Genomic DNA, 13,193 nt, shown 5'->3' with positions numbered 1-13,193 from the left:
GAATACAGAAAGCCTACAGATGTGCATCGGAAACTACTACTGGTCTTCCAGGGAACGATCAAAGCGTAGACTGTTTGAGACATAATTTTATGGAGGTATGTGCTTATGGGTACTGTTGTATTCAATCCCGATGCAATTTCTGTGTTTCATCAACACTCTGATAGTCCACACATTACAGAATGCCTCCAGTTGTGCAATTGAAACTACTTCTGGTCTTCCAGGGAACGATCAAAGCGTAGGCTGTTTAAGACATTACTCCCATAGAGGAAACTGCGCATGGAGACTGTTGTATTCAATCCCGATGCAATATCTGTGTTTCATCAACACTCTGATAGTCCACAGATTGCAGAATGCCTCGCGATGTGCATCGGAAACTACTACTGGTCTTCCAGGGAACGATCAAAACGTAGACTGTTTGGGACATTACTCCCATGGAGGAAAGTGCGCATGGTGACTGTTGTACTCAATCCCAATGCAATTTCTGTGTTTCATCAACACTCTGATAGTCCACAGATTACAGATTGCCTCCCGTGGTGCATCGGAAACTACTACTGGTCTTCCAGGGAACGATCAAACCGTAGACTGTTTCAGACATTACTCCCATGGAGGAAAGTGCGGATGGTGACTGTTGTATTCAATCCAGATGCTATTTCTGTGTTTCATCAACACTCTGATAGTCCACAGGTTACAGCATGGCACCAGATGTGCATCGGAAACTACTACTGGTCTTCCAGGGAACGATCAAATCATAGACTGTTTGAGAATTACTCAATTGGAGGAAAGTGCGCATGGTGAATGTTGTTTTTAATCCCGATGCAATTTCTGTGTTTCATCAACACTCTGATAGTCCACAGATTACAGAAAGCCTCCAGATGTGCATCGGAAACTACTACTGGTCTTCCAGGGAACGATCAAAGCGTAGACTGTTAGAGACATTACTCCCATCGAGGAAAGTGCGCATGGTGAATGTTGTATTCAATCCCGATACAATTTCTGTGTTTCATCAACACTCTGATACTAAACAGATTACAGAATGCCTCCAGATGAGCATCGGAAACTACTACTGGTCTTCCAGGGAACGATCAAAGCGTAGACTGTTTGAGACATTACTTTTATGGAGGAATGTGCTTATGGGTACTGTTGTATTCAATCCCGATGCAATTTCTGTGTTTCATCAACACTCTGATAGTCCACAGATAACAGAATGCCTCCAGATGTGCAATTGAAACTACTTCTGGTCTTCCAGGGAACGATCAAAGCGTAGACTGTTTAAGTCGTTACTCCCATGGAGGAAATTGCGCATGGAGACAGTTGTATTCAATCCCGATGCAATTTCTGTGTTTCATCAACAACCTGATAGTCCACAGATTACAGAATGCCTCCAGATGTGCATCGGAAACTACTACTGGTCTTTCAGGGAACGATCAAAGCGTAAACTTTTTGAGACATTACTCCCATGGAGGAAAGTGCGCATGGTAGCTGTTGTAATCAATCCCGATGCATTTTCTGTGTTTCATCAACACTCTGATAGTCCACAGATTAATGAATGCCATGAGATGTGCATCGGAAACTGCTACTGGTCTTCCCGGGAACGATCAAAGAGTAGACTGTTTGAGAATTACTCCCATGGAGGAAAGTGCGCATGGTAACTGTTGTATTCAACCCCGATGAAATATCTTTGTTTCATCAACACTCTGATAGTCCACAGATTACAGAATGTTTACAGATGTGCATCGGAAACTACTATTGGTCTTCCGGGGAACGATCAAAGCGTAGACTGTTTGAGACATTACTTTTATGCAGGAATGTGCTCATGGTGACTGTTGTATTCAATCCAGATGCAATTTCTATGTTTCATCAACACTCTGATAGTCCACAGAATACAGAATGCCTCCAGATGTGCATTGGACACTGCTACTGGCCTTCCAGGGAACGATTAAAGCGTAAACCCTATGAAACATTACTCCCATGGAGGAAAGTGCGCATGGTGACTGTTGTATTCAATCCCGATGCAATTTCTGTGTTTAATCAACACTCTGATAGTCCACAGATTACAGAATGCCTCCCGATGTGCATCGGAAACGACTACTGGTCTTCCAGGGAACAATCAAAGCGTAGACTGTTTGGGACATTACTCCCATGGAGGTAAGTGCAAATGGTGACTGTTGTATTCAATCCCGATGCAATTACTGTGTTTCATCAACACTCTGATAGTCCACAGATTACAGAATGTTTACAGATGTGCATCGGAAACTAATATTGGTCTTCCGGGGAACGATCAAAGCGTAGACTGTTTGAGACATTACTTTTATGCAGGAATGTGCTCATGTGACTGTTGTATTCAATCCCGATGCAATTTCTATGTTTCATCAACACTCCGATAGTCCACAGGTTACAGTATGCCTCCAGATGTTCATCGGAAACTACTACTGGTCTTCCAGGTAACGATAAAAGCGCAGACTCTTTGAGACATTACTAGCGTGGAGGAAAGTGCGCATGGTGAATGTTGTATTCAATCCCGATGCAATTTCTGTGCTTCATCAACACTCTGATAGTCCACAGAATGCAGAATGCCTCCAGATATGCATCGGAAACTACTACTGGTCTTCCCGGGAACGATCAAAGCGTAGACTGTTTGGGACATTACTCCCATGGAGGAAAGTGCGCATGGTGACTTGTTGTATTCAATCCCGATGCAATATCTGTGTTTCATCAACACTCTGATACTAGACAGATTACAGAATGCCTCCAGATTTGCATCGGAAACTACTACTGATCTTCCAGGGAACAATCAAAGAGTAGACTGTTTGAGACATTACTTTTTTGGAGGAATGTGCTCATGGTGATTGTTTTATTCAATCCCGATGCAATTTCTATGTTTCATCAACACTCTGATAGTCCACAGATTACTGAATGCCTCCAGAAGTGCATCGGAAACTGCTACTGGTCTTCCAGGGAACGATCAAAGCGTAAACTCTATGAAACATTATTCCCATGGAGGAAAGTGCGCATGGTGACTGTTGTATTCAATCCCGATGCAATTTCTGTGTTTCATCAACACTCTGATAGTCCACAGATTACAGAATGCCTCCAGATGTGCATCGGAAACTACTACTGGTCTTCCAGGGAACGATCAAATCGTAAACTCCTTGAGACAATACTCCCATGGAGGAAAGTGCGCATGGTGACTGTTGTATTCAATCCCGATGCAATTTCTGTGTTTCATCAACACTCTGATAGTCCACAGATTACGGATAGCCACCAGATGTGCATCGGAAACTACTACTGGTCTTCCAGGGAACGATCAAAGCGTAGACTTTAGAGACATTACTCCCATGGAGGAAAGTGCGCATGGTAACTGTTGTATTAAATCCCGATGCAATATCTGTGTTTCATCAACACTCTGATACTCCACAGATTACAGAATGAATCCAGATTTGCATCGGAAACTACTACTGGTCTTCCAGGGAACGATCAAATCGTAGACTGTTTGAGACATTACTTTTATGGAGGAATGTGCTCAAGATGATTGTTGTATTCAATCCCGATGCAATTTCTATGTTTCATCAACACTCTGATACTCCACAGATTACAGAATGCCTCCAGATGTGCATCGGAAACTGCTACTGGTCTTCCAGGGAACGATCAAAGCGTAAACTCTATGAAACATTATTCCCATGGAGGAAAGTGCGCATGGTGATTGTTGTATTCAATCCCGATGCAATTTCTGTGTTTCATCAACACTCTGATAGTCCACAGATTACAGTATGCCTCCCGGTGTGCATCGGAAACTACTACTGGTCTTCCAGGAAACGATCAAAGCGTAGACTGTTTAGGACATTACTCCAATGGTGGAAAGTGCCCATGGTGACTGTTGTATTCAATCCCGATGCAATTTCTGTGTTTCATCAACACTCTGATAGTCCACAGAATACAGAATGCCTCCAGATATGCATCGGAAACTACTACTGGAATTCCAGGGAACGATCAAAGCGTAGACCGTTTGGGACATTACTCCCATGGAGGAATGTGCGCATGGTGACTGTTGTATTCAATCCCGATGCAATTTCTGTGTCTCATTAACACTCTGATAGTCCACAGATTACAGAATGCCACGGGATGTGCATCGGAAACTACTACTGGTCTTCCAGGGAACGATCAAATCATAGACTGCTTGAGAATTACTCCCACGGAGGAAAGTGCGCATGGTAACTGTTGTATTCAATCCCGATGCAATTTATGAGTTTCATCAACTCTCTGATAGTCCACAGATTACAGAAAGCCTCCAGATGTGCATCGGAAACTACTACTGGTTTTCCAGGGAACGATCAAAGCGTATACTGTTAGAGACATTACTCCCATGGAGGAAAGTGCGCATGGTAACTGTTGTATTTAATCCCGATGCAATATCTGTGTTTCATCAACACTCAGATACTAGACAGATTACAGAATTCCTCCAGATTTGCATCGGAAACTACTACTGGTCTTCCAGGGAACGATCAAAGCGTAGACTGTTTGAGACATTACTTTTTTGGAGGAATGTGCTCATGGTGATTGTTGTATTCAATCCCGATGCGATTTCTATGTTTCATCAACACTCTGATAGTCCACAGATTACTTAATGCCTCCAGAAGTGCATCGGAAACTGCTACTGGTCTTCCAGGCAACGATCAAAGCGTAAACTCTATGAAACATTATTCCCATGGAGTAAAGTGCGCATGGTGACTGCTGTATTCAATCCCGATGCAATTTTTGTGTTTAATCAACACTCTGAAAGTCCACAGATTACCGAATGCCTCCCGATGTGCATCGGAAACTACTACTGGTCTTCCAGGGAACGATCAAAACGTAGACTGTTTGGGACATTACTCCCATGGAGGAAAGTGCGCATGGTGACTGTTGTATTCAATCCCGATGCAATTTCTGTGTTTCATCAACACTCTGATAGTCCACAGATTACGGAAACCCTCCAGATGTGCATCGGAAACTCCTACTGGTCTTCCAGGGAACGATCAAAGCGTAGACTGTTAGAGACATTACTCCCATGGAGGAAAGTGCGCATTGTGACTGTTGTATTCAATCCCGATGCAATTTCTGCGTTTCATCACCACTCTGATAGTCCACAGATTACAGAATGCCTCCAGATGTGCATCGGAAACTACTATTGGTTTTCGAGGGAACGATCAAAGCGTAGACTGTGTGAGACATTACTTTTATGCAGGAATGTGCTCATGATGACTGTTGTATTCAATCCCGATGCAATTTCTATATTTAATCAACACTCTGATAGTCCACAGATTACAGAATGCCTCCAAGATGTGCATCGGAAACTGCTACTGGCCTTCCAGGGAACGATCAAAGCGTAAACTCTATGAAACATTACTCCCATGGAGGAAAGTGCGCATCGTGACTGTTGTATTCAATCCCGATACAATTTCTGTGTTTCATCAACACTCTGATAGTCCACAGAATACAGAATGCCTCCAGATATGCATCGGAAACTACTACTGGTCTTCCAGGGAACGATCAAAGCGTAGACTGTTTGGGACATTACTCCCATGGAGGAAAGTGCGCATGGTGACTGTTGTATTCTATCCCGATGCAATTTCTGTGTCTCATCAACACTCTGATAGTCCACAGATTACAGAATGCTCTAGATGTGCATCGGAAACTACTACTGGTCTTCCAGGGAACGATCAAATCGTAGACTGTTTGAGAATTACTCCCACGGAGGAAAGTGCGCATGGTAACTGTTGTATTCAATCCCGATGCAATATCTGTGTTTCATCAACACTCTGATACTCCACAGATTACAGAATGCCTCCAGATTTGCATCGGAAACTACTACTGGTCTTCCAGGGAACGATCAAAGCGTAGACTGTTTGAGACATTACTTTTATGGAGGAATGTGCTCATGGTGATTGTTGTATTCAATCCCGATGCAATTTCTATGTTTCATCAACACTCTGATAGTCCACAGATTACAGAATGCCTCCAGATTTGCATCGGAAACTACTACTGGTCTTCCAGGGAACGATCAAAGCGTAGACTGTTTGGGACATTACTCCCATGGAGGAAAGTGCGCATGGTGACTGTTGTATTCAATCCCGATGCAATTTCTGTGTCTCATCAACACTCTGATAGTCCACAGATTACAGAATGCCACGAGATGTGCATCGGAAACTACTACTGGTCTTCCAGGTAACGATCAAATCGTAGACTGTTTGAGAATTACTCCCACGGAGGAAAGTGCGCATGGTAACTGTTGTATTCAATCCCGATGCAATTTCTGTGTTTCATCAACTCTCTGATAGTCCACAGATTACAGAAAGCCTCCAGATGTGCATCGGAAACTACTACTGGTCTTCCAGGGAACGATCAAAGCGTAGACTGTTAGAGACATTTCTCCCATGGAGGAAAGTGCGCATGGAAACTGTTGTATTTAATCCCGATGCAATATCTGTGTTTCATCAACACTCTGATACTCCACAGATTACAGAATGCCTCCAGATTTGCATCGGAAACTACTACTGGTCTTCCAGGGAACGATCAAAGCGTAGACTGTTTGAGACATTACTTTTATGGAGGAATGTGGTCATGGTGATTGTTGTATTCAATCCCGATGCAATTTCTATGTTTCATCAACACTCTGATAGTCCACAGATTACAGAATGCCTCCAGATGTGCATCGGAAACTGCTACTGGACTTCCAGGGAACGATCAAAGCGTAAACTCTATGAAACATTATTCCCATGGAGGAAAGTGCGCATGGTGACTGTTGTATTCAATCCCGATGCAATTTCTGTGTTTCATCAACACTGTTATATTCCACAGATTACAGAATGCCTCCCGATGTGCATCGGAAACTACTACTGGTCTTCCAGGAAACGATCAAAGCGTAGACTGTTTAGGACATTACTCCCATGGAGGAAAGTGCGCATGGTGACTGTTGTATTCAATCCCGATGAAATTTCTGTGTTTCATCAACACTCTGATAGTCCACAGATTACAGAATGCCACGAGATGTGCATCGGAAACTACTACTGGTCTTCCAGGGAACGATCAAAGCGTAGACTGTTTCAGACATTAATCCCATGGAGGAAAGTGCGCATGGTGACTGTTGTATTAAATCCTGATGGTATTTCTGTGTTTCAATAACACTCTGATAGTCCACAGATTACAGAATGCCACCAGATTTGCATCGGAAACTACTACTGGTCTTCCAGGGAACGATCAAACCGTAGACTGTTTGAGACATACCTCCCGTGGAGGAAAGTGCGCATGGTGACTGTTGCATTCATTCCCGATGCAATTTCTTTGTTTCATCAACACTCTGATAGTCCACAGATTACAGAATGCCTCCAGATGTGCATTGGAAACTGCTACTGGTCTTCCAGGGAACGATCAAATCGTAAACTCTATGAAACATTATTCCCATGGAGGAAAGTGCCCATGGTGACTGTTGTATTCAATCCCGATGAAATTTCTGTCTTTCATCAACACTCTGATAGTCCACATATTACAGAATGCCACCAGATGTGCATCGGAAACTACTACTGGTCTTCCAGGGAACGATCAAACCGTAGACTATTGGGACATTACTCCCATCTAGGAATGTGCGCATGGTGACTGTTGTATTCAATCCCGATGCAATTTCTGTGTCACATTAACACTTTGATAATCCACAGATTACAGAATGCCACGAGATGTGCATCGGAAACTACTACTGGTCTTCCAGGGAACGATCAAATCGTAGACTGTTTGAGAATTACTCCCACAGAGGAAAGTGCGCATGTTAACTGTTGTATTCAATCCCGATGCAATTTCTGTGTTTCATCAACTCTCTGATAGTCCACAGATCACAGAAAGCCTCCAGAGGTGCATCGGAAACTACTACTGGTTTTCCAGGGAACGATCAAAGCGTAGACTGTTAGAGACATTACACCCATGGAGGAAAGTGCGCATGGTAGCTGTTGTATTTAATCCCGATGCAATATCTGTGTTTCATCAACACTCTGATACTAGACAGATTACAGAATGCCTCCAGATTTGCATCGGAAACTACTACTGATCTTCCAGGGAACAATCAAAGAGTAGACTGTTTGAGACATTACTTTTTTGGAGGAATGTGCTCATGGTGATTGTTTTATTCAATCCCGATGCAATTTCTATGTTTCATCAACACTCTGATAGTCCACAGATTACTGAATGCCTCCAGAAGTGCATCGGAAACTGCTACTGGTCTTCCAGGGAACGATCAAAGCGTAAACTCTATGAAACATTATTCCCATGGAGGAAAGTGCGCATGGTGACTGTTGTATTCAATCCCGATGCAATTTCTGTGTTTCATCAACACTCTGATAGTCCACAGATTACAGAATGCCTCCAGATGTGCATCGGAAACTACTACTGGTCTTCCAGGGAACGATCAAATCGTAAACTCCTTGAGACAATACTCCCATGGAGGAAAGTGCGCATGGTGACTGTTGTATTCAATCCCGATGCAATTTCTGTGTTTCATCAACACTCTGATAGTCCATAGATTACGGATAGCCACCAGATGTGCATCGGAAACTACTACTGGTCTTCCAGGGAACGATCAAAGCGTAGACTTTAGAGACATTACTCCCATGGAGGAAAGTGCGCATGGTAACTGTTGTATTAAATCCCGATGCAATATCTGTGTTTCATCAACACTCTGATACTCCACAGATTACAGAATGAATCCAGATTTGCATCGGAAACTACTACTGGTCTTCCAGGGAACGATCAAATCGTAGACTGTTTGAGACATTACTTTTATGGAGGAATGTGATCAAGATGATTGTTGTATTCAATCCCGATGCAATTTCTATGTTTCATCAACACTCTGATAGTCCACAGATTACAGAATGCCTCCAGATGTGCATCGGAAACTGCTACTGGTCTTCCAGGGAACGATCAAAGCGTAAACTCTATGAAACATTATTCCCATGGAGGAAAGTGCGCATGGTGACTGTTGTATTCAATCCCGATGCAATTTCTGTGTTTCATCAACACTCTGATAGTCCACAGATTACAGTATGCCTCCCGGTGTGCATCGGAAACTACTACTGGTCTTCCAGGAAACGATCAAAGCGTAGACTGTTTAGGACATTACTCCAATGGTGGAAAGTGCCCATGGTGACTGTTGTATTCAATCCCGATGCAATTTCTGTGTTTCATCAACACTCTGATAGTCCACAGAATACAGAATGCCTCCAGATATGCATCGGAAACTACTACTGGTCTTCCAGGGAACGATCAAAGCGTAGACCGTTTGGGACATTACTCCCATGGAGGAATGTGCGCATGGTGACTGTTGTATTCAATCCCGATGCAATTTCTGTGTCTCATTAACACTCTGATAGTCCACAGATTACAGAATGCCACGGGATGTGCATCGGAAACTACTACTGGTCTTCCAGGGAACGATCAAATCGTAGACTGCTTGAGAATTACTCCCACGGAGGAAAGTGCGCATGGTAACTGTTGTATTCAATCCCGATGCAATTTATGTGTTTCATCAACTCTCTGATAGTCCACAGATTACAGAAAGCCTCCAGATGTGCATCGGAAACTACTACTGGTTTTCCAGGGAACGATCAAAGCGTATACTGTTAGAGACATTACTCCCATGGAGGAAAGTGCGCATGGTAACTGTTGTATTTAATCCCGATGCAATATCTGTGTTTCATCAACACTCAGATACTAGACAGATTACAGAATTCCTCCAGATTTGCATCGGAAACTACTACTGGTCTTCCAGGGAACGATCAAAGCGTAGACTGTTTGAGACATTACTTTTTTGGAGGAATGTGCTCATGGTGATTGTTGTATTCAATCCCGATGCAATTTCTATGTTTCATCAACACTCTGATAGTCCACAGATTACTTAATGCCTCCAGAAGTGCATCGGAAACTGCTACTGGTCTTCCAGGCAACGATCAAAGCGTAAACTCTATGAAACATTATTCCCATGGAGTAAAGTGCGCATGGTGACTGCTGTATTCAATCCCGATGCAATTTTTGTGTTTAATCAACACTCTGAAAGTCCACAGATTACCGAATGCCTCCCGATGTGCATCGGAAACTACTACTGGTCTTCCAGGGAACGATCAAAACGTAGACTGTTTGGGACATTACTCCCATGGAGGAAAGTGCGCATGGTGACTGTTGTATTCAATCCCGATGCAATTTCTGTGTTTCATCAACACTCTGATAGTCCACAGATTACGGAAACCCTCCAGATGTGCATCGGAAACTCCTACTGGTCTTCCAGGGAACGATCAAAGCGTAGACTGTTAGAGACATTACTCCCATGGAGGAAAGTGCGCATTGTGACTGTTGTATTCAATCCCGATGCAATTTCTGCGTTTCATCACCACTCTGATAGTCCACAGATTACAGAATGCCTCCAGATGTGCATCGGAAACTACTATTGGTTTTCGAGGGAACGATCAAAGCGTAGACTGTGTGAGACATTACTTTTATGCAGGAATGTGCCCATGATGACTGTTGTATTCAATCCCGATGCAATTTCTATATTTAATCAACACTCTGATAGTCCACAGATTACAGAATGCCTCCAAGATGTGCATCGGAAACTGCTACTGGCCTTCCAGGGAACGATCAAAGCGTAAACTCTATGAAACATTACTCCCATGGAGGAAAGTGCGCATCGTGACTGTTGTATTCAATCCCGATACAATTTCTGTGTTTCATCAACACTCTGATAGTCCACAGAATACAGAATGCCTCCAGATATGCATCGGAAACTACTACTGGTCTTCCAGGGAACGATCAAAGCGTAGACTGTTTGGGACATTACTCCCATGGAGGAAAGTGCGCATGGTGACTGTTGTATTCTATCCCGATGCAATTTCTGTGTCTCATCAACACTCTGATAGTCCACAGATTACAGAATGCTCGAGATGTGCATCGGAAACTACTACTGGTCTTCCAGGGAACGATCAAATCGTAGACTGTTTGAGAATTACTCCCACGGAGGAAAGTGCGCATGGTAACTGTTGTATTCAATCCCGATGCAATATCTGTGTTTCATCAACACTCTGATACTCCACAGATTACAGAATGCCTCCAGATTTGCATCGGAAACTACTACTGGTCTTCCAGGGAACGATCAAAGCGTAGACTGTTTGAGACATTACTTTTATGGAGGAATGTGCTCATGGTGATTGTTGTATTCAATCCCGATGCAATTTCTATGTTTCATCAACACTCTGATAGTCCACAGATTACAGAATGCCTCCAGATTTGCATCGGAAACTACTACTGGTCTTCCAGGGAACGATCAAAGCGTAGACTGTTTGGGACATTACTCCCATGGAGGAAAGTGCGCATGGTGACTGTTGTATTCAATCCCGATGCAATTTCTGTGTCTCATCAACACTCTGATAGTCCACAGATTACAGAATGCCACGAGATGTGCATCGGAAACTACTACTGGTCTTCCAGGTAACGATCAAATCGTAGACTGTTTGAGAATTACTCCCACGGAGGAAAGTGCGCATGGTAACTGTTGTATTCAATCCCGATGCAATTTCTGTGTTTCATCAACTCTCTGATAGTCCACAGATTACAGAAAGCCTCCAGATGTGCATCGGAAACTACTACTGGTCTTCCAGGGAACGATCAAAGCGTAGACTGTTAGAGACATTTCTCCCATGGAGGAAAGTGCGCATGGTAACTGTTGTATTTAATCCCGATGCAATATCTGTGTTTCATCAACACTCTGATACTCCACAGATTACAGAATGCCTCCAGATTTGCATCGGAAACTACTACTGGTCTTCCAGGGAACGATCAAAGCGTAGACTGTTTGAGACATTACTTTTATGGAGGAATGTGGTCATGGTGATTGTTGTATTCAATCCCGATGCAATTTCTATGTTTCATCAACACTCTGATAGTCCACAGATTACAGAATGCCTCCAGATGTGCATTGGAAACTGCTACTGGTCTTCCAGGGAACGATCAAAGCGTAAACTCTATGAAACATTATTCCCATGGAGGAAAGTGCCCATGGTGACTATTGTATTCAATCCCGATGAAATTTCTGTCTTTCATCAACACTCTGATAGTCCACATATTACAGAATGCCACCAGATGTGCATCGGAAACTACTACTGGTCTTCCAGGGAACGATCAAACCGTAGACTATTGGGACATTACTCCCATCTAGGAATGTGCGCATGGTGACTGTTGTATTCAATCCCGATGCAATTTCTGTGTCTCATTAACACTCTGATAATCCACAGATTACAGAATGCCACGAGATGTGCATCGGAAACTACTACTGGTCTTCCAGGGAACGATCAAATCGTAGACTGTTTGAGAATTACTCCCACAGAGGAAAGTGCGCATGTTAACTGTTGTATTCAATCCCGATGCAATTTCTGTGTTTCATCAACTCTCTGATAGTCCACAGATCACAGAAAGCCTCCAGAGGTGCATCGGAAACTACTACTGGTTTTCCAGGTAACGATCAAAGCGTAGACTGTTAGAGACATTACACCCATGGAGGAAAGTGCGCATGGTAGCTGTTGTATTTAATCCCGATGCAATATCTGTGTTTCATCAACACTCTGATACTAGACAGATTACAGAATGCCTCCAGATTTGCATCGGAAACTACTACTGATCTTCCAGGGAACAATCAAAGAGTAGACTGTTTGAGACATTACTTTTTTGGAGGAATGATCTCATGGTGATTGTTTTATTCAATCCCGATGCAATTTCTATGTTTCATCAACACTCTGATAGTCCACAGATTACTGAATGCCTCCAGAAGTGCATCGGAAACTGCTACTGGTCTTCCAGGGAACGATCAAAGCGTAAACTCTATGAAACATTATTCCCATGGAGGAAAGTGCGCATGGTGACTGTTGTATTCAATCCCGATGCAATTTCTGTGTTTCATCAACACTCTGATAGTCCACAGATTACGGATAGCCACCAGATGTGCATCGGAAACTACTACTGGTCTTCTAGGGAACGATCAAAGCGTAGACTTTAGAGACATTACTCCCATGGAGGAAAGTGCGCATGGTAACTGTTGTATTAAATCCCGATGCAATATCTGTGTTTCATCAACACTCTGATACTCCACAGATTACAGAATGAATCCAGATTTGCATCGGAAACTACTACTG

Source organism: Schistocerca gregaria, chromosome 3 (genome assembly GCF_023897955.1).
Source record: "Schistocerca gregaria isolate iqSchGreg1 chromosome 3, iqSchGreg1.2, whole genome shotgun sequence".
NCBI lineage: Eukaryota > Metazoa > Arthropoda > Insecta > Orthoptera > Acrididae > Schistocerca > Schistocerca gregaria.
This window is presented reverse-complemented; position numbering follows the sequence as displayed.